This window comes from Stegastes partitus, unplaced genomic scaffold (genome assembly GCF_000690725.1).
Source record: "Stegastes partitus isolate 25-593 unplaced genomic scaffold, Stegastes_partitus-1.0.2 Scaffold433, whole genome shotgun sequence".
Lineage (NCBI taxonomy): Eukaryota > Metazoa > Chordata > Actinopteri > Pomacentridae > Stegastes > Stegastes partitus.
In genome coordinates this window covers 471,740-493,938 of record NW_007578164.1, presented here as the reverse complement: position 1 = coordinate 493,938, position 22,199 = coordinate 471,740, and positions in this window count along the sequence as shown.

Sequence of the window (22,199 nt, the reverse complement as noted above, 5' to 3'; positions counted from 1 at the left end):
ACAGCAACAATTTTTAGGGAATGTTGAGGAAACATTACATCAACATTCAGTAAACAGCATCCTTCAAGGAACAAACTGGTGCTTCAAAAAAATCACTAAAATACACAAAATTACGTGTTCTTTGAAGGGTCCACAAAATGTACCCTCAAGGGAACATTGTCTCAACATTCAGCCAGCAGAAACTCTTTAGGGAACCTTGAGGGAACATTACCTCGATGTTCAGCAAACAGCAACCTTCAAGTAACAAACTGGTGCTTCAAAAAAAAAATATCACCAAAATACACAAAAGTAACGTCCTCTTAACATTCAGCAAACAGTAACATTTTTTAGAGAACATTGAGGGAACATTACCTCAACGTTCAGCAAACAGCAACCTTCAAGGAACAAATTGGTGCTTACAAAAATCACTAGAATGCAGGAGAAGATGTGTTTTTATACACAGCCTGAATGTTCCCTAAAAGTTCCCTGAAGTGCCATGAGACAGCAACCTTTAGGGAACATTCTCTTAACATTCAACAAACGGCAAAACTAAGGGAACACACTGTTGCATAAAAATTAGTGGAATGCAAGAAATTAAGCATTTCGATGTTCAACCTGAACAAATAGTAATCTTCAGGGAACATTCCCTTAGCATTCAACAAACAGTAACCTTAAGGGAACAAACAACCAGAATGTTGGAAATTTAATAGTTTATTGCTAACTTGCACATTCCCCAAAGATTCCCTAAATGTTCCTTGAAAGTTCAGCAAATAGCGACTTTTAGGGAAGAACTTGGTGCACAGAAAATCATCAGAAATTCCAGTGTTTTGATGCTCAGGGTGAAAGTTCCCTGAAGGTTCAGCAAGAAGTAATCGTTAGGGAACCTTTAGGGAACATTCCCTGAAGGTTCAGCAAACAGAAACCTTCAGGGAACAGACTGTTGCATTAAAAAGTCACCAGAAAGCAGGAAATTAAAGTTTGATGCTCTATGTGATAATTGCCTAAAGCTCAGCAAACAGTAACCTTCAGGGAACCTTTAAGGAATGTTCCCTGAAGGTGACTGTAGGCTGTCTTACCGATACATTTATCACCTTTTGTACAGGGTTTATTTTGTCTACATAGCTTTACGGCACATAGTCAGTCTGGGTCTATTATCCTTCGGTGATTCTGTAATATTCACCCAAAATTACAGCTTTACCGGAGCTCGGGGAGCGACAGGCAAGAATTCATGGTTAAATCTAATTTGAAACAATGCCCACAATAACGTACAAGTTATTCCTTAAGTTATAGCCCTGATTTGACAATCCCACGGAGTGTAACTGTCAAATAATTTACATATTAGTCACAGGATTTTAGCCACAAAGATGTCAACCTAACACACTTGCCAGTTCCACATTCAGGGAAAATGGCACAGCATGACATTTTGATTGAAATTGGACACAGAGCAAAGGCAAGAGCTGTTCTCTAGTCTTTTAATTCACATGACTTCCCTAATGTCATTGTGACAGAATCTTAAAGAGTGGGTTAGACAGTGATCCAATCCCATGGTACTTCAAAGGCTATATTGTCCCTTTGATGTTGAAAATCAACTTTAAAGGAGAATATAATTATATAAGTCAGAGGATTCAAATTCACAAAACTCTCATGATGGTACAGGACAAGAGAACTAATGAAATCCAACTTCTCTGAGGTCCCCAAGTGGTGATTAATTCATGTCGAGTTGTACGTAGAGAACTAAGCGTGCTGTGTAGCAGCTCCCATGTGGGTTTACAGACGTCTCGGCATCTTTGTCCGTTTGTGTCCGAATCTTGGGCACGTTTCACGGTGACATCGAACTAGAGTGACTACAGACCTTTATTATGTTTGATTTAGACCATAGTGTGTTCATAAAAGATGGACATTCCCGTCCAGGTTTGAAAAGTGAAGTCGACAAGGAAGTGGAAAGGCTGCATTCTCTCTACCAGCCAGCAGGGGGCGACTCTTCTGGTTGTTGGATTGTATAGCAGTCTATAGCAGTGTTTCCAAAACGGGTTTTTATGCCCATTGTTAAGTTTTGCATATTTTTGAAAAAGAAAAAGTGCTTCATGGGGAAATTGGACACGTTTTTCAAAGACGTTCTGACTCAGCGAACATTTAACTCACATGACTGATCAGCTGTTTACAGTTTTTTTATTGTTGTCTGTGTCTCCAGATGACATTAAATATATAAAACACCAGCTGACATAAAATAATAATTACAGTTTAGTTGACTGACAACAGATCCTAAAAGATTTTTGCCATTTCTTTTTACATAAATGGCCAATACTTTTGCTTGTTTCTTCTACTTCTTCTTCAAGGTTTTCGCAACTGGCACTGTGTTTACTACAGCTATCCAAGTGTTGTCTATACTGCCACCTTCTGGCAAAACTGTGCATTTCAAAGCAGTTCATTGAAACAAGCCTAGTTTGCTCTGCAGTGATGTGGAACCATCAGAGAGAAAGACCCGACTTCTCGTTTGAATTGTTCCCTCAGTCAACATTGTCCTCATGAGTTTATGGTGTTGATCGCTGGTGTCAAGACTATTTTAACCAAGTCTGGCGTCCGTTTGGTAAACTGTGGTTCCACGTAGAGGAAAACAGACGATAAATCTGTTATGTTTCGTTTTGTTTCCAGTCAGCTCCACTGCAAGACGCCAACGGTCCGATTTCAAACCAACAGGTGACGTCACAGCCTTTTACATACAGGCTGGGATTTAGACGCACCACAACTTTCAACATTTTACTTCTGTTGTGTGAATTTAACTTTCTAACAAATACGTGAGCAACAACAAGCCTTTGTTCAGCGCAGGAGTCCAGCTGATCGCTCTGACAGACCTGCCAACCACCTCCTGAATGCTGCGTGCCTTAAAGAAGCCTTCTCGCTGCGAGGTGTTATCCGAAAGCCGTGTGACAGCAGGTTCAGTCTCTTCCTCTGCATCTGTGACGGTGCTAATTTATACCAAGAGGTCATTCAGAGCTGCTGTTTATTCGTAGAACAAACTCCAGCAGCCACTAAAAGCCTTCGGTGTGGGAAGTGGCCGCTGTCTCAATCACAAAATGGGTCAGACGTGTGTTCAAGGGGCACTCGGCTGATCAGCGACATCCAAATTAAAGCCATGAAATAAGTAGCCACGGCGTTATCGGCACACTAACTTCTTTAAAGTCAGCTTTGAAAGGAGGATTGAGATACAGGCGGGTTATAAAATGTAATTTTTGAAGTGCAGGACAATCTTAAAAGTGGGATATTTCACATTCGGGATAAGATGTTATCTTCACTCAAATTAAATTAGGCCGCACATATCACTGAGAATGAAAAAAATAAAAGAGTCCACAGACAGTTTAGTTTTTGCTGACAGGCAGGAAGCTTTGCTCAGTCTGCTTTTAATGACATGTAAAGTTCAGGCTATTCAGCTATTCAGGATGTGTTTGTTCTTAATCAGTTCTCCGCTGCGAAGATGCAGCCCAGATACGAGTTGCTGCACTTTTTTTAAAAACCATTTATTTGGGAAGCGTCACGAGACGGCGAACCCACGAGACCACACCTGTTGACCCTCCAGTGTGCACTCTAGTGTTCCTCAGTGACAAAAGAGGGGAAGGGTGCTGTAAAGTAGCCACAAGAAGCCCCCTTTTTGATGTTGACCCTGCCCTGACCCCATTGTTAGGGGGCCCTAACCATTTCACAGGAAGATCCAAACGCTTTAAAAGCACAATACAGGACGAGAGTGCTGCCACTGACGTGCTACGAAGCCCCAATAAAACGGGGTGACCTGGAGGCTAATTGAGAGCTCGTGGTTTTTTTTTTTTGGGGAGAAATTAAAGGCATCTGGTGCATCTGGGCGGATTGGAAGCGAGGCTCGTCTTTAATTAGAGAAAGTTTCACCGCTGTCAGCGCAGGTGTCATCAGGATACACGGAAACAGATAGAGGATTTAAATTATATGACAGTGGAGTTGAAGGAATGGTTTGTTAGAAAAAAAAACTTTTTTTTCTCCTCTCCTTCCTTTTTGTTCTTTCTTCCTTTCTTGCTATGTTAGCACTGTACTGCAGAAGTCTTTGATGGTGTATCATTAGTTGCATCAGTCAAACAGTCGGCCTTGTATTTTTTATTTTTTTTTTTGTCCCCTTTTTCATAAGAACCTTTGGATTTGCATCACAGCCCACAGTATATGTTCCCACAATGCGAACAATAAAATTCTATGCGTCCCGGTTTTTTTTTTATCACCCCCCCTCTCTTCGTCTTCTTCTTTTCTTTCTTTTCTCAAATCCTACACTAAAATAGCACGGAAGAGAAAACAGAAGAGGAGAGGGTGGATAATTGCAAATAACCCAATATTTGGGAGTTCAAAGGCTGTGGTGGGTTTGAGTGATAATTTTGGCTGGAGCATCACCATAAACACTAATAAAATTAAGTGCGTCGGAGGGAGGCGGGAGGCGGGAGGGGGGCGTGGCCAGGCGTCCCTTTGAACAGACCCTGTGATCAGTTCCCCCTCTCAATTAGCGTATTGTCCACTTCTGCTTTCAGCTGGGAGGGAGGGGGCAGTCTCCCCCCCAGCTTCCCTTTGAAGTGATTATCCCTTTATCTCAAGCCTGAGCGAGGAATATCTTGGGGGACAATGGCAAATTAAAGCCCATATGGAGAGAAAGCGTGAATGTCTGTTTGTAGGCTCAGAGAGAAATTGCAAAAAAAAAAAGAGGCAATAGAGAAATAAATAGAGTGAAGAGAGAGAGAGAAATAGCATCGTTGTGTTTGCATGGGTGAGCGGTAGATGTCCAAAAAAAGAAATAATATGAGGCTCGTGCCGGAGTTGACACTTGTAGCGACTTGAGAAGAAGGAAAGGAAGGAAGGAAGGAAGGAGGGTTGTATCATCCATGACGAGAAGAGAGATAGAAGGATGAGCATGGAGGAGAGAAGGAGTGCAGTTGTCAGCAGAATCAGATGGCGGTCAGGCAGACAGGCTTGAAGAAGATACAATTAAAGTGTGGAGTTAAGACGGGCTTTGAAGTCGGACATGGTGCATAACACCCTTAAAGTTTGAGGAGCCAGCCATTCATCCGCCTGTTATGGCTCGTTAAGACCATTCCTCTTAAAAGACCCAATTTGAGAAAATAAACTTTAATTTTCAGCGTCGCAGGAGAAAAAGTCTAAATAGATCAAGAGCGACGACGACGACGACGACAGGTGAGGTTAAAAAAAAAAGAAGAAGAAGAAAAGCTAAAGTGAACGGTCATCTTTTGAAACTTGAGTGAGGGATTTGCTAAAGAAGCTGTGGGGGTGAGCGCTGAGGATGAATAATTACTTTCTCTTCCCACTCTCCCTCTCTCTCTCCCTTTTTTTTTTTCTTCTTACAATCCTGTTTTTCGGTGGCTTAAAAGTTTAATAATGTATAGAAACAATGCCTGTGATGCTCGGCCTAATCCGTTTTGGCTCGGCAAACCTTTGTGGTGACCGAAACTCTATCTGATGAATGTTGGCCCAGCCGCTCGGTGCAAACAGACAGAGAGTCTGTGTCTCTGTTTCTTTTGCTCTTTCTAAGGTGGAAGACCCTTTAGTGCTATAAAAACACCATCTGTATGCTACTGCATCGCTGCCTGAACCCACAGGAACACTTCATGGACCCTTTCAGAACTCCTTTACGCTAATTTGACAGCATCTGAACGGCTTCGCGTCCAAATGAGCGACCTGTAACTTCAGCTGTGACGGCTGCTAACACATTCGTATCTCTTTTAGCGCAAATGACGCATAAAAGACACCGTTTTAGTGTCAAAAGACCTTCCACAATTTCACATCTATTACAAACTGAAACGTACCTAAAATACAACTTCACTGCAAAGAAATCAGAGTAAACACGTCGGATCAACGATTCAGGTTTTGATTGCCAGGATTTAAAATTGAATTTGCTGCTTCCTGTTGTTTGTAGGAGTTTATGCTGCACATTTACACACATCAACAACAACACTAGCTTCATTAATTAACTATAATTATAAACGATCCCCGACATGGAGACAGGATTGATCAGGATCTAGTGGAAAGTCGAGCAGATCGTCATCCCACATGGTCAGAGTTTGTTTTAGGAAATGATGTAAGCTATGGATGGTCTGATGAGCTTGCTCTTATAGTCGTTTTATTAGTGCATTAATATGTATGATCCAGACATCATGTAAAGTGTGTAACAGACAGAATGACGTCACTTTACCAGATTAACGGAGCAGTAACGTGTCTGCAGAGGGTTTAAATGGGTTGTAATGACTTCTATTAGCGCCCTAAACATGCATCGTCCTCTCATGTGCACTGAATTCTGTGTAAACTGTCCCTGCACTAATTCCACCAAAACAATTTCATGTGTATTAATTGTGTTTGTCGATTCCTCACGCTCGACGAATCGAGTGATTCTCCCGATGATTGCAGAGGCGAGAGAAACGTGAGCCGGGCGTTCGCTTTGAGCTCCGTTAGCCGTCCTTAATTAGCGTCAAACAAATGATGCAGAAAAACGTCTGATACGAGGAGCAGTCAGGCCTGTTAGAGGCCCGACTAAACTTGTGACAGACCAGCGCTGGTGGAAACCGGCCGCGGCTAACGGACCGAGGCTCGGCCGGACAGCAAATCCATGCGCTGATAAGGCAAATGGATCGGCCCCATTGATCCCATGATCCACTGTTGACTCGAGCGGGAGATGGCGGCGGCGCGGCAAAATCAATAGAGAGCCGCGACAGTGGCTCATTGTTTAATAAAACACCTTTACAGCCAACCGCTGTCATATCAACGTGTCGGTACTGATGGACGAGCCGGGATGTGTGCAGAGGATCGGGCCTGTTTTAAAAACCTGCTTTTTCAACTCACGATCACAGGATCTGAGCTTAATGGAAGCAAACATACCAAAGAGGGAACAAATGCCGCACGAAAAAGAGGAGCTCAACTTTGAAGTAAGTGGACCACAATTACAAAAAGCGGCTACACAGGCAAATTAAGCTGATTAGCAGAGTGTGTCGGCTTTAAAGGTGAACTGATGGGTGACACTCGTCTGTTGCGGGTTTTCAAAGAAACCGTCAGTCCTAGAAGAGACCAAACAGTCGGTGTGTTGATTAGGAATGCAAAACTGGACAACAAAGCAGCTGCTAAGGTGACAGAGACTTACAGAGGTGACGGTGGTGCTGCTGCCTCACCAGAAAATAGAAAATATAGCATAAAAAACTGGTTAAAGTTTGAACGAGGAACCGGTTCATGCACACAACTTTACTAAGTTCTGCTTCATGAAGCCTCCACGAGTACATGACTCATCATGATCAATAACTCAAATCAGATCATATTCATGATCAATTTTCCTCAGTTTATCCTTTCTCTGCTTTATTAAAATATAAGTAATCGTGACATGATGTGATTTTTATCTGATGACATCACAAATCGTATGTTTTTTACCAAGAAAGGTTTCGTGTGGCAGCGTGATTGTGAAGCTTCAAAGCCTTTAAAACATGAAAACATCACATTATAACATGAATATATCCTGTTATAACGTAGAATTATTCCGTTTTTCTTTTATCTGGCGGCCGATCAGCAATAAAACTGTACAGCCGCCGTGTTAGACAATGAATTTGCAGAATATTTGGATGTTTCTGTGATTCCTGGACGAGTCAGAAAGTTTTTCATTCTCTATTATCAACACATGGCAGCTGAAGTGTCCTAAAGGTAAAGAAAAGATCATGTTTGCGGTTATAAAAACCAACATTATTCACAGTTTATTGCACGCAGGCTGCAAACTATTGGGGGGAAATGTTCTGGCGTCTCCAACATATTGACTGTTTTTGCCGTGCGTTTCCATTTTTCTGTCTTCATCATATGGATCATGCGTGAACGTGGGCGATCACTGATGTATTATTCATGCACGGGAGTGATTCATCGCTGATTCGCTTTAATAAAGGAATGAACGGGGTTCTTGCCATCACCACTGAAACTTTACTCTTTGATGAAAAAAATAAACTGACTTTCTTGATGCAACTCACTTAAAACTGTCTGTTTTCTCACAATAAAGAGCTTTATCAGTGTTTTATCTGCTGCTTCTGACCATGAAAAGTTTCTGCTTGCACACCTTCACAAAGAGGACGCTGCTTAGTGTCTGTACTGAACTAACTCGACTGTTTATTCCTGTTCAGAAGACGGTCCTGTTGTTTTTGAGTGTTCAGCAAAGTTCTTTGGGGTAAAAAAAAAAAAAGAAGAAAATCAAGGAGAAAAAAGAAAGAATATTAGAGCTCAGAAATGTAGAAACACGAGTCTGTGATTGTGATTTATTCAAATGCAAATTACCGCAACGAAACAAGACGAACCAAACTTGTCAGAAAAATCCATAATTACTGTCAAATGGACGTGTTGGTGTCGGAGCTGATTACCTGCCAATCATGTGCTGATGGTGTTTACTCGTCCCAGACGCTGCAGGATGTGTTCTGAGGCTTTATATGTGCACTAACGGCGAGTTTGCTCCATGTTTTACTGACGTACAGCCTGTAGACTAAATCTAGCGTAAACTCACAGCGCATTTAAAATCAAGGAACACAACAACAACATTGGTTGCATTTTGCGAGCCAGTTAACTAGTACTTATGCAGACTTTCATGGTTTCGCAGTGAGTCATGCTCTTTTAAGGCTGTGCCTCACACTCTGACAGTCCCCAAAAGCATCTCGCGTTAAATCACAAAGCGCAGCTACAAAGCAAAGCGACCCGAAAAGCCTAATTTGTAGCATTCGATCATTTTTAGTCAGAAGCCACGATGACGCATGTGTGTACAAACAGAGGTTTATGAGAAAAACAACGTTTCTGGCCTTAAAATAAAACTCCTGTATTCATTTTGTTCGTATGTTTTAGTGCAAATCAAACACAAAATGTCACTTTAAAGTTGTGCAGCAGAAGGTTATGAAGCTGCCGGTAATGTTGTCAGCCACATTTAGAAAAAACTGTTTATAAGACAAGGAAGTTTTTTGTTTTTCTGAGAACAAGATAACTTCTTCTGAGAGTCAGAAACTTCAACAGCACAACAATGGAAGTCTCAAGGTTAAAGAGGCAGAACACATGAATATGAGGAACTTCATTTACATCCAGATTTAAGCAGCTTGCAACTATAGAGGAGCTACTGGCAGGAAGGTGCACGCTCACTCATACAGCACATAAATCTGTTATTTAGGTAAAAGCAGTGTCGCGTAGCCAGACCTGGTCTGACTGAACCACATCATCATCCTGCTGTAGAGGGAAGGAATGATGTGGGATGTTTGTGTTTCATTGAACAGCAGCGTTCAGCCCAGGATGCAGTGATGGTGTCCCTGCAAGACAGCGACAGGGGAGTTAGTTCTGGTGGGACGTTTACACGCAGGGAGGCAAGAACTTAAAGTAAAATGGTAAATTCACTGAAGGAACCAAGTGAGCCTGTGTCAGTGCACGATCCGGAGCAACTTTCAGCTTTTAGGCTGCTGATTATGGAAATAGGAACACACAGATCGTAAAAGAAGTCTACGTCCGGTGAGTCAGACTAAAGAAAAATACTCGATTACAAGTAAAAGTCCTCAATTACAAACCCTAATTTAGCAAGAGTGTGTGAATATTATCAAAAATGTGCTTATTTTGGTGTGTTCTACGACTGGAATATAATTTAAATGTTACTAATGTTGTGTACCATCTAGTAGCTTAATTAAATGTATAAGAGCTAATTGCATTTTATATAGTTCATTAATTCCTGCTCCTTAAATGCTGGAAACGAAGCTGCTGAAGACATGTAGTGGAGTAAACAGCACATTATTTCCCTTTGAAATAGTCGTATAAAGCAGCACAATATTAAAATATTCAAGCACAACTACCCTAGATTTATACTGAGTGAATTGACTTTCCACCACTGCAGTGTGCACATGTGAAGTCTTCTCTTTCCCGTACATGCATGTTCGTGTGTTTGGGTTCAGCGTGGGCACCGTGTGATTAAGGTCGTGGAATCTTTCCTTTGTTGCTGTATTTGTACTGAATGAAGAGTTAAACCCACCTGCTGCGACTAAAGGAAGCTCCGGATGCAGCAGAGGAGAGCGATGGAGTCGGACCGCCGCTCCGGCCAGCTGCATATTGTTCGCTTATTCCTGAGAGAGTTTCTAAATCTATAACTAAAACTAAGATAAAAGTGTTTTGACCCTATTGTGGGATGTTTCCCAGTGTCATGCAGCTACTCAGCAGGTGTGCAGAGGGAGGGCGAGTTTCAAAACACACTGCACAGCAGATAGGCAAAGAGGAACATCAACAAAGCAGCGCTGCTCTGCACCTCGCTGACTGCTCTGACAACCGACAGGGAAAACATTCCCACAGAGAGGAGAAGACGGAGAAAGGGTGCAGAGCGAGAGAAGGGAGATGTAAAGAGAGAGAAAAGAGGGGAGAAAAAAGGGTCAAGGAAGAGAGAAAAACTGGGGGAAAAAAACGAGAAAAGAGAAGAAAAATATCCTCCTTTATCTGCGCATTACGTCTTGTTTATGTGCTTTAACTGAACCGAATCCGGGATCAGAATGAACACGTCATGTCAGGAAACCAGACAAGTGAAATGTGAAGGTTTGAGAAGAACAGCAGAGAACAGGGAGGAGAAACAGCCAAACAGAAAAAAACCTGCTCTATCTATTGTTAATGTACAAACGCTACAACATGTGAAAGCTGTTGGCGTGTCAGAGGTTCTGATTCGGTTCTGTTCGTCAGTGCTGGACATCGGTGCCGGTGCTTCTGATGTGGACTGTGATGCAGTTAGTTCACTCATAAACACCAAAATATGTACGAGCGCAAACATTTTCACAAAGCTTTATTAATTTAAAGGAGCAGTCTGTCGTTTCTGCCACTAGGGGCGCTCTCAATCAAAACAACGACAACAGATGGCGACGTGGTGAAGCAGCAGGGGATCATGGGAGTTGTTGTTTTCATCACCAGTCTGACAGTTAGACGTTTTTGAGTTTTATTCCTGTTAGTCAAGCGTACTCGCAGCGTGTCATTTAATTTTAATGAAATAGCGACGAGTAGCATTAGCGAATGTAGCGTTAGCCGCTAGCGTACTATCACATGACCCGTCCTGCTGCTGCAGCCAACGTTATGGAGGGAATTCAGTCACGAGGCAGCACCACTTGAGTGTTAATCCACCTCAGCTTTCCCTTCACCATTTACTATCTACACGCCGCCATTTTGAAAATCCCCCTTTTGCTACAGACACAAACCTCGAACCAGGAACTTGCACAATAAAAATGTTAAATCTTCTTAGTTCTTTACTGATTTTAGCGTCAGTGTTTGCCTCTCTGCATGTGAAATGTTTCCCCAAAACAACTCCAACATCGCTTTTATTGCAGGGACATCATCACTGCATCCTGGGCTGAGCTTTGCCCCAGATCCATCTAAAGAAATACAAACAACCAGAGCTTTTTCACTAATCACTAGCGCTACGACAGAATTAGCATTATGAGCAGGTCAGACACAGCTGCAGCCTTTTGCGTATTGTGTTTTGTTGCACGAAGCATTACGTTGTGTTTATGCAGCGTATGACCACAACGTGGACCAGTCACACGTGTCGTGGTGCGTGTTGCTGCCATAGTTACAGTCATGTGGAGATGCATGAATCAAGCTTTAATGTCTTTTAAATTAAATTATATCTCAATTAATATGCTCTGTGAACCAATACCAGCAGTAATGTGTTGTGTTTGGAAATAGAGAAGTCACCTTTCAAGTGTCTATAATCAGCCTAATCAATGCTTATTGATGACCTACAGCAGAAATGTCCTTGTTTAGTCTCCACTGTATTTGCAAACACAAAGAAAAGGAATGAATTCTACTGTACTGCTGTTTCCACTATTTTGTCAACCTCAAGAAAAAAGACAAACAGAAAAAACCCAAAAAGAAAGAATGAGATGGAACAGAGCAGAGGAAAAGGGCACAGCCAGAGAAAAATAGCAATCGGAAAATGATTTTCAATCAGTTCCAGTTCTTGAGGAACAAAAATAAATTCATAGATTTCACTGTTCAGCATTTGGAAACACTTCTAAAAACCTTCATGCTACTGCTGTCAGCCAATAGAGCCACGTCTGGTCCAAAAAATGCAAGTTTTTCAACTACTGGGAAGTCCTAACAGTGGGGCGGGAGAATAACAGAGACTGTGGGAGTGTAAAGGTCATCAAAGTTCAGCGGGCCTCGCATTAACGAGAAGCACCACCTCAGGAAAGAAGGCCGCCAGTCATGGAAATGTGTCAACAAAGCAGTGTGAAAGGAGCATGCTCCACTGTTTGCCCTCCCACACCTGAGGATGATGTGATAGGTGGAAGAAAAGACTGCAGAGAGGGAGACGGGTGAGTTGAAGCAGGGTGGGAGTACCGCCTCACCCTCCCGCCTCCCTCTCAAGAACAAAATCCGGTGCCATAAAATGTAAGAGAGCCGGGCGAGCTGCTCCTCCCCGGCTTGTCGGGGAGTTTGTTTTAAAGTGGAAATGAGGCTGACGGCGCGCTCGGTGATTAGCCCCGCGGCTAACATGAAAGGAGAGGAAAAGACAGCTGCTAATTTTCTCCTTTGACCTTTGGCTCCCGCTGGTATTTCATACAAACGCTGATTTATGGAGGAGCCTAACAACTGGCTGCTACTGCAGGGATTACCGTAAGAGAGAAGAAAGGGAGGCAGAGGGAGAGAGAGAGGAATCTGACCTGTCAGGACTCACACTATCTGGATTCATTCATTTCATCTTTGTGTTTCTATCTGTCCTTTTTCACTTCATGTGTCCTTCTCCTACATCTCTTTGTCGATTTTGCTTTGCTTCACTGTCCGTCTGCCTCGGTGGAACTCTTTATCTTTTTTTATTTGTATTCCGTTTGGGTTTGCATTCGTCCTTCATCCCGTCCGGCTCTGCCTCTTGTTCTCTCTTTCTGCACATCGTCACATTATTCACACGTACCAGCGTCTCCTCTCTCAGATTATCATTACAAACTGCCCGTCTGAAAACAAACCCAGACATCCTGACGCCCCGCGGTGCAAAAAATGAGAAAGATGACACTGTGCGGAAGCCTGGTGCCCACTCCGGAGCGTGAATGCATGTTAGCTGCTGCAGGGAAATCCATCAAAGTCATTTCCAGTTTCACATCCCATGTATAGCCGGGTCCCATGTAAGGAGGCCCTGAGATGGCCTCTGGGGCAGCAGAGACCCAGGAAGTGCAGATCCGGCTGCACATTCCCTTCCTCTCTCTTTATTATCTGTCGTCTCCTCCATTGTTCCCTCCGTTTGCCAAAGGCGGGAAAGACGTATAGGGGGAAAACTTAAAAAGGCAGCGACTGGAAAGCCCCGCTTTAGCCATCAGGGCTGGTATTAGCTTGCAAATAGCAGCCTGACTCACGGCTCCGTGATTCATTCAGTCCATAAACAGTTCTATTAATCGGAGTTTATATGGAGGCCAAGAGCTGCAGATACATGCGTTTAATTTGTAATCGTAGCCCAACAAGTCATTCAGCTCCTGATTTATCCTCATTTCTCTCAACCTCAGCAGTTTTCTGTCACGTTCTTACTCACTGTGGGTTCATTTCCTCTGCAACACAAAGTCCTGCACATCTATGGAAACTAAACCTGGATGGAAGCAGACAGAGCTCAAACAGGTTTGGTTTTTGTGCAGTACGACAAAGTTATAATGCAAAAAGAGACGTGCAATATCATTATTTTCTACATCCAGAGGAATCTGTGCAACAGCTGAGTTTCCACGTGTGGAAGAATCTGCACAACATCAACAACACTTATGTTTGTTTGTTGTTGTTTTTATATTTCCTGCACATTCCCATTTGCTGCTGTAACACTGCAAACTGCCCCACTGTGGGATTAATACAGGCTTATCTTATCTTATCTTAAGTCATCTTTTAAAATTGGAATTTGTTTGATTATTGTTTTACAAAATTTGCAAAAACCTGGTATGAACATGTCTTTTAAATCCATTCAGGCGTTGACTCGACATGCTGTAGATATTTAACTACTTAGAGTTTTGATTTGTTTCCATGTTTGTGTCCGATGTGCTCCACTTACACACAGCCTGCAGTTCAATCGATAAAGTGTTCTTTTGTTTGTTTTTTTGACTGAATCTGATTAGATGTAACGATGTATATTTTTGGCAAATTCTGAAGTGAGATTTAAGTGAAACTGAGTAAACGTTACAACTTTAGGATCTTTTTCTTTGCGTGATGTCACTCTGGTGCAGCAACAATGCATTCAAACGTGTGCGTTTGCACATTTAAAAAGTGTTTTTTTCTGCATGCACACGAATGTGTGCAATATCCTACATATAGAACAATCTTGCACAATGTCGTTATTTTCCACATCCAGAGGAATCTGTGCCACATCTACATTCCTACATTTGTACAACACCAACAGCATTTATATATTATCTGCCTTATTTTGCGTCCCTGTGTTGTTTTCTGTGCTGCTTTGGGATTGATGAAGGCTTGTCTTTATTTATTTTACGGTAAGATTTGTTTGTTTGAGCTAAAACTTTCTGTCGTCCAACACAATAAAACCTGAGGTAGGTATCAGTGGCACCCTCGTGGTGTTATTATCTGTATTCCAGGGTAACAGCAGACCTGAATGATTGTTTCCAGCCAACCATGTTCACACGCTGCAGCTCTCCACCTTTTGTTCTCACCCTCTGGGTTTCATTCAGAGTTCAAGCAGGTCATTAGCAGAGTGATTACAGCGGAGAGAGGGCATCCATTAAGAAAATGCAAGAGTGTGTGTGTGTGTGTGCACATGTGCCTGTCTGTGATCACCATGTGAATGTGTGTGTGTGTCTGACTGTAATCACAATGCGTGTGTGCGTATCAATCACTGCAGTGTGGGTGACGACGAGGAGCTGTTTGTCTTTCTCATAAAAGGGAAAGGGATCAAAAGGGCTGGTCGGTCTACCAGCTGGACCTTCAATCACACTGGGACAACGTGACTTTAGAGCCCTGGGCAGCTGGAGCTCTGGGGACTAATGGTGTGTGTGTGTGTGTGTGTGTGTGTGTGTGTTGAAGCCTTTTAATCATGTGCACATTTTCCGTCTCAAAGTTCCATCCTCATCCAGTGACTCCTGTTTATTACGACTTGGATCTTACGTCTGTAGGTTTTCAGTTCGTCATCGTCTTACTGGTTTTTATCACTTTCAGTTTCACTGCAGGAGCTGCTGAGATGTGAGAATACATCCCATCGCCTCCTGAAATCTGACAATCATTCATAAAGGGACTTATTTAACCCTTACGTGCTGTTTTGGGGCCAAATTTGACCCGTTTTGACGTTTGACAGCAGTAAAAATACCCCAAATGTCTTTGGATGACGTTCCCTAAAGTGACCCAAAATACACAAAAATGAAAATATTTTAACTTGTTGTACTTCTGGACAGGTGCTACTGATGTTTGAGGCTGTTTGGGGTCAAATGTTTGACCACTGAGATGTACTTTAGATCCACCAGTGTGGGTCAAATCCAGGAAAACGGTGGTTTAAGGGAATCTAGGAACTGTGAACCTGAGAAACTGTTTTATTTTCTATTTAGACTTTCAGAATAGATGTGAAGGTTAACATTTGGCGTAGACCCTTACTATGAGGGAATTCTTGACATACATAAGGGCTGAAGGTTTAAACTTTTTGGCTGCATCAAGAGCCATAAATCTGCCATCATGTATGACAACGAGAAACCTGTAGTTAAACAGATTTTGTATCACAACTCGGATCTTAAGTCGGTGTTCAGCTCCGTTTATCGTCATTCAAAACCTGCATGAAAGAACAAAATTCATGACCGAGGTACAGCAGCGTATAGAATAAATACAACTTTCACATATATTGGCAAAGATAGATCCTAAATAAATACACTAAACGCTTACAACAGTTAGTAGAACACATAGCTAAAAAATTGAGACCCTGCCCTCTTGCACTGCAAAAAAGGGCGGCCCAGATATAAGATATAAACACTACATTGAGAAGAAACTGACTTAAAACTAGTGAAATGATCCGTTCATGCAGCAAGTAAGTTTTACTCGATAAGAAATCTTGAAAAGAGATTTTTAATGCTCAGTTTAAGATTGTGCTGTAAAATCAAGGACTAAAAATGAGTAAATAACTTTAGAAACAAGCCAAATTATCCATCGTGTCTAAAAATAAGATTTTAAATCTTGGCAAGTCCCAGATTATTTGTCGTGTGGGGAATCCTCAAGGCTTTTTATAGCTTTATGTATTTTTTCTGGGCATTAAATGATGGAACTCTTCCAAACAATAGAGCACAAGTGACCCACTAGATGCATGTTTCTGAGACTATCTCGTATATTTGGGCAAACTTGGGTCTTGTCTGGCTTTTGATGCCGTTATTGCACAAAAGTTAAAAAAAAAGAAGAAAAAAAGAAGTCTCCTAGTTTTGTTTGTCATCTTCTACTAAATGTTTTCTTGTGTTTGGGAGTAAAAACCATCCCATATTAATAAGATTAAGTTTGAAATGGAACCTTTAACCCAAAAACGGATTCTGTGAGTGACCTCGAGGAACCATTTTGAACTTTAAAGGTTCCTCCATCGTGGCAAAGACGAGATTCCTCAGTTATCTTCTACTTCTAGTCGTGTACAAGCAGCATTTTTAGGGGTATTTTCCCTTTAAAAGCTCATTTATCAAAAATACCCACCATGTTGTTGGTTTAAATGTCTAACTTTTCAGATTCAGGTCAAAGTTTTCCATCAGTGACCCCAACGGACAGATTTTTATTTGACTTTTTCCCTGTAAATAAACCTGATTAACCAGCGTGTTTGTGGTTTTTTCCCTTTTTAAAGTCAAGTCATCTTTATTTATATGAAGTGAATCCAAAGTGCTTCCATTTGAGACGTAACAACACAGATTCACTACAAACATACGAGCAGTCATCTCTATGAGCCATCATCACAACACATGTCAGCCATTAAGTTATTGAGTACAACGTCTTTACAAGCAATAAAAATAATAAAAAACGAGGAGAACAATACTCAGTTTGGAATAAACTGGAGTCGCAGCATATTTTAATGATAATTTGGCCTTTAAAAGCTGATTCCGTTTGATGTTTTAAGATAGTGGTCTGACCGCGGGACCACAACACAACAATGGAGGATTATTCCTCACAGAAGTGTATGTTGCCGCGCTCAGCGCCAGACATGTCTGATGTGTATTTCAGCTGAATGATGTGAATGCGTCCCGGTGGCCCGGGGCTTTAAAACGCTGACTGCGTAATTGCAGGTTTCGAGTCGTCCCACATCTTTGCTCTTCCCTCGATTCCTGTCGTGTCTGAGCTGAACGCTGTCTAATAAAAGCAAGAACGGCCAAAAAACACTCGACACAAACAACAGAAGAGTCGCAGCATTTTTATACTTGAAGTCGAGGAGTTTAACTTTGGAGCGAAGTGGGAACGAGAATGGAAGCAAATGTAACGTACAGACTGTATGTAAGGACAGACATTTATGTACCAAACTGGAGCCGATGGAACAGTTTTATGGTCGATGGAGTTGGAACCAGGACCGTCCAAAGAAAGAAGAAGAGAGATCTGAAACCTGACGGGAGCTCATGAGCCAGTTTATGCAAAAATGTCATCATCTGTCCAAAGAGATGCGAATGACTGCACATGTGTCAGGAAAAACAAGCACAAATGCTTATTTTAAGGAGGTTTGCATTTATAACTAGTAATTATTCGCTGCTGCTGGAATTTGCTTTGATTGAGGTTCATGCTTTCCATCAGTGGTGCCCAAACGCAGAGTCCAGTTCTAAATTCTTCAGAAACTCTGTGCTACGTACACATAGCATATAGCATATAGCACATAGCATATAGCATGCAGCTACAGCTAGCCCTTCAGAAACATCAACACAAGCCCCCTATGTTTTACTGTGTAGCTGCTGTAGCATCAACAGAGCCACATGTTCGTCCTATAAACCGATCATCGGGGCCAACGTCTGGCATTTCACTGATTATCTATATTGTTATTTCTAAATTAAATGCGCTACGTTGACTCTGACACCTGCCATCACCACAAACCAGGAAATTAGCTACTGCCACAGCGGCTAAAGCTATGCTAACGTCTAACAGCTACGTTAGGAAGCAGCCACAGATTACAGCAACTAATTTAAGATACGGGCATTAAGGGGTAGTAAAAGTATTAGAACAGTAAAAGATGAACAAAAACAGCACAGCAGGAGACAAACTGATTACAATTAGTTAAACGTGCTAACGTCCTGCGATGCTCTGATGTCATCACGCGTAGTGCTACCTTACATGTTCAGTCACAGTGATTCCACTTAACGAAGAAACCTCGTTATGAATGACAGGTCTCTGCTATCACATGCTATTGAATCTAATATTTAATCTATATCAGCTCCACGTGTTGGTTATTGGTGTTTCTTGACTACCAGTAATCGGTATCAGTAAAGCCAATATCAATCTTCTGCGGGAGCCACAAATTCACCTTCAGGCCTGTAGGTCGCTCCAGACCAAGCATGTCCATCAGATGTCCTGTCAAACACCCAGACACACCGTCTTTGAGGCCTGATATCTACTTAATGATGTGCATGTTGTCATATGAACCACCAGCGTACCGATCAGAAGGACTGGACGAAGCTAGCAGCATCATAGCGACATGAGAAACCAATCTGCTGACTCAGTACTTCATGGCTGACGGTGAGTGTTTGTGAATGGGAGTCTGAGACGTTTTGGAGTCGGCCCCCTAGTGACCCTCGGTGGTACTGCACCCCATGCACTGGCTGCAACATTGAGCCTCGTGGGTGCAACTTGAACACACCACAGCTTTTATTTATTTATTGTTTTATCTCCATGGAGATTTTAAAGCCACAAACATGTACTTACTCATCGCTGCATGTCGGCTTCGTTCCTGTGAGGCCTCCTCCTTGACATCAGCCGACACCTGCAACAAACAAAAAGCCAACATTATGTCCAAGTAAACAACAAACAGTTTATCCCGACATTTGCTCGTGCGAGCTCACAGAGGCTGGTTTCTGGCTGGTTGTGTAGAATAATCTGTGACCTGTTTGAACACCAGCTGCATGCTGTCAGACGAAGGAGAACACTGTGCAGAACGAGCCCAGCAGCAGATGAGGTGAGAGGTGAGACATTCTTGCCGAGACATTCCTCAGACACGACTTATCATATTTCCTTTCAGAGCGCCGTCTAGAGCTGCGAGCTTCCAAAATGTCGCCCTACGTGCTTTTCTGCCCGATATGAATCAGCGCTCTGGCCCACAAAGGCGACAGGATCTCACCTGGGCGTGCAGAGTGAACGCATGAGCGTCTGGCTGTGTACAAACATCAGGGCGGCGAGATCAAGGCGGCGGCGGCGGCAGGACAGGCGTGACTCACAGTTTGAGATGTGACGTGAACAGAAAGTCCAGTACTTTCCTCTGTCACTGTTTATGTACGGCGACATTTAGTCAGAGCATGACACAGAAAAGGTAAAACTGCACGAATTCTGGGTAAATGTAGGAGCAGGTATGTCGCTGTGAGGAGGAGGTCTGAGAACAGGAAAGAGTCTCAGATGAGAGGTGAGACGTCAAGAATCACAAAGAGTGAAAAGTTCAGTTGAAGCTCCAGAAAAAAAAAAAACATATTTCTGAGATTAAAGTCGTAAATTTACAAGAAGAAAATCCTTCAAATGTTCTTTGAGATTAAACTTGTAAATTTACACGAATGTTCTCTGAGAGGATGAAGTCGTAAATTTGTGAGGGGGAAAAAAAATACTGATTAAATTCATGAATTTATGAGATAAAAAGTCCAAAAAATGTTTTTTTTTCTTCCTTATTTCCTAAATCTGATGACATAACTATGGTTCAAACAGATCACATATCCACTGCATAGAAAGGATTTTATTATTATTATTATTATTATTATTATTATTTATTAAGAGTTTTACTCTTTTTTTAGTTTAGCTATTTTTTTGTAAATTAATAATTTTTCTTCCTGTAAATTTTTATTTTTTATTTTTTTTGGAATATTATGCCCCTTCCCAAGCACTTTATTATTTACATTTTTTTTTTATTTCTATTATTATTATTATTATTTTTAATCTACAATGAACCAAATATTAAAGCAATTGGAATATTTATTTATTTTTTTTAAAAAGTTAAATACATTTTTAAAAACTGTTCCTGGCAGAGTGGTTTTGAAAACTAAAAAATCTGAATGAAAATTAGCAAAAAAATTCATCAAATATTGGCCAAAAAGTTGCAAAGAGTTTCTATTTAAACTAGTCCTTAAATTCAGATTGATAAATGAATTGCACCAAAATCTGTGTTAAAAAAAAGAGAATATTTCCATTTTTTTAGGCTGTTTTTCCCCCAAACATCAGCGACGTAACCAGGCTGGCCTTCAACTGGGTGGAAATGTTAAAAACTACAAATCACCGAGTCAAAGCAGCGAACGTTTGAGCGGCGGGTAAACAGGCGGTCGGTCGGTTTGAGCCTGTGGTGGTTCTGTAGGTGGTTCAACCTGTTGTGAGGCTTCGTCGCTGGGCGCAACCTCGTCTGGGTTTGTGTGTCATGACATCAGCCATCGGCCTGTTTCTAGTCTCCCCGAACGCTCGGCGGGTAAACAGGTTGAAGGACGAGGTTTCGCAAGCTGCACATCAAAGCGAGGAGGTGTGCTGCAAATGAGATGAATTACAGTGCAGGGAAGAGATAACCGGTGTGACGGCTGCAGCCCTGCCAAAAACCTTTTCTTATAAACTCCTTCAAAGACGACGGGGAGGTTGACGCAACATCTAAATATGTCCCATTGTGTGTTTATATAAGCGGCCGCCTTGTTACCTTGTACGTCCAGTTTTAGTGGAAGCGGAGGATTGAAGGATTATCATACGTCTTCCTTTGGATTTGGAACATTTTCTGAAGCCAGACAAATCTTTCAAAGCCCGTTGTGTAATTTTTTTGAAAAATGCACGATCACCCAAGTAAAACTCAGCCGCTGGACGTTTTTTTTGACCCAGCAGCAGCAGCAGCGATGGCTAAATGCATGGAAGCAGCTTGGGAAAGGGTTCAGACACATTCTTTAGGCGGCCTCAAAAAAAAAAAAAAAGTTGCTTTTTCTTTTCTTTTCTTTTCTTTTTTTTTGGTCCCGTTGGAATCTGAACGATATTTCAGTCGAAAGGCGAGAGCGAGAAGCCTGTGGTTGTGTGGGTGAAATTCGGATACCGTCCAATGTTCAAAGCCTTGAAATACATACGCCACACAATGTTAAAGCATTCCTTCTCACAATTTACAATGCATAAACATGATGGTTTACAGAGGCCCATTGTGATTATTTGCACAGAGCTCTAGTTTCAGCTATTTCAGGGTTTCTTGAGGCTGCACCGCGATGCCGCCCCACAAAGTGATTCTTGAAAGTGTTAAACCGCAAACCCCCCCAACCCGAACACACAACACCGACTGTTTGGACCTGAAATATCCAACACAGATTGACCAGACAGCTCCAAGTCTGACAAGGAAAAATAAAGTCATTCAGGTGTTTACGCTGCTTTTCGTGATAAGCGCCTGCATTCCTTCCTCTTGTAGCGCACGCTCCCGCTTGATGTGCGAATGCAGGCGTCTGTGATTCCACGGCGGCGACGCGTTGTTTCACATAAAGCACATTCTGTATAAGACAAAGTCTGACAAGTTGCACCTCAACTTTGCTCCGGGTCATGTATCCACGGCGGCGTCTCCGCTGCACATACCGAACATGAACTTACTGTCAGCAGCTCTGATAACACCAGAGAGAGAATGCGCCAATTTCTCATTTTTCAAAAGTTGTGAAAAACCTAAGCAGAGCAGCGTCTCCACAAGGGCCTCAACTGATGTATCTTAAAAGACTGTGACTTCTCAGTTTGCATTTGATTCGGCGTCTTTTTAGCAGCCGTGCGAGAAAGCCAGTTATGGGAAAACTGCAAAAGGGAGAGACAGGACGAGCTCCTGGGCCTTCAGAAGTCTTGTCAAAAGCCTTTCCTTTCTGTGCTTTGTCCCACCGATATTCATCTTGCCAGTTGAAAAGTGAAGACGGCAAAAACTTTGGGCTTGAAAAGAACTTTTCAACTTCTAAGAGACACCTCGCAACAGGATTGAGTATTTGAAAAAAAAAAAAAAAGAAAGAAAGAAGAAGAGCAATATGAAAAAAACAGAGCACCTGAAACAGTAGGAATGGAAGGGACTTCCAGACGGAGACGTTAGAGAATCACAAACCACGTTT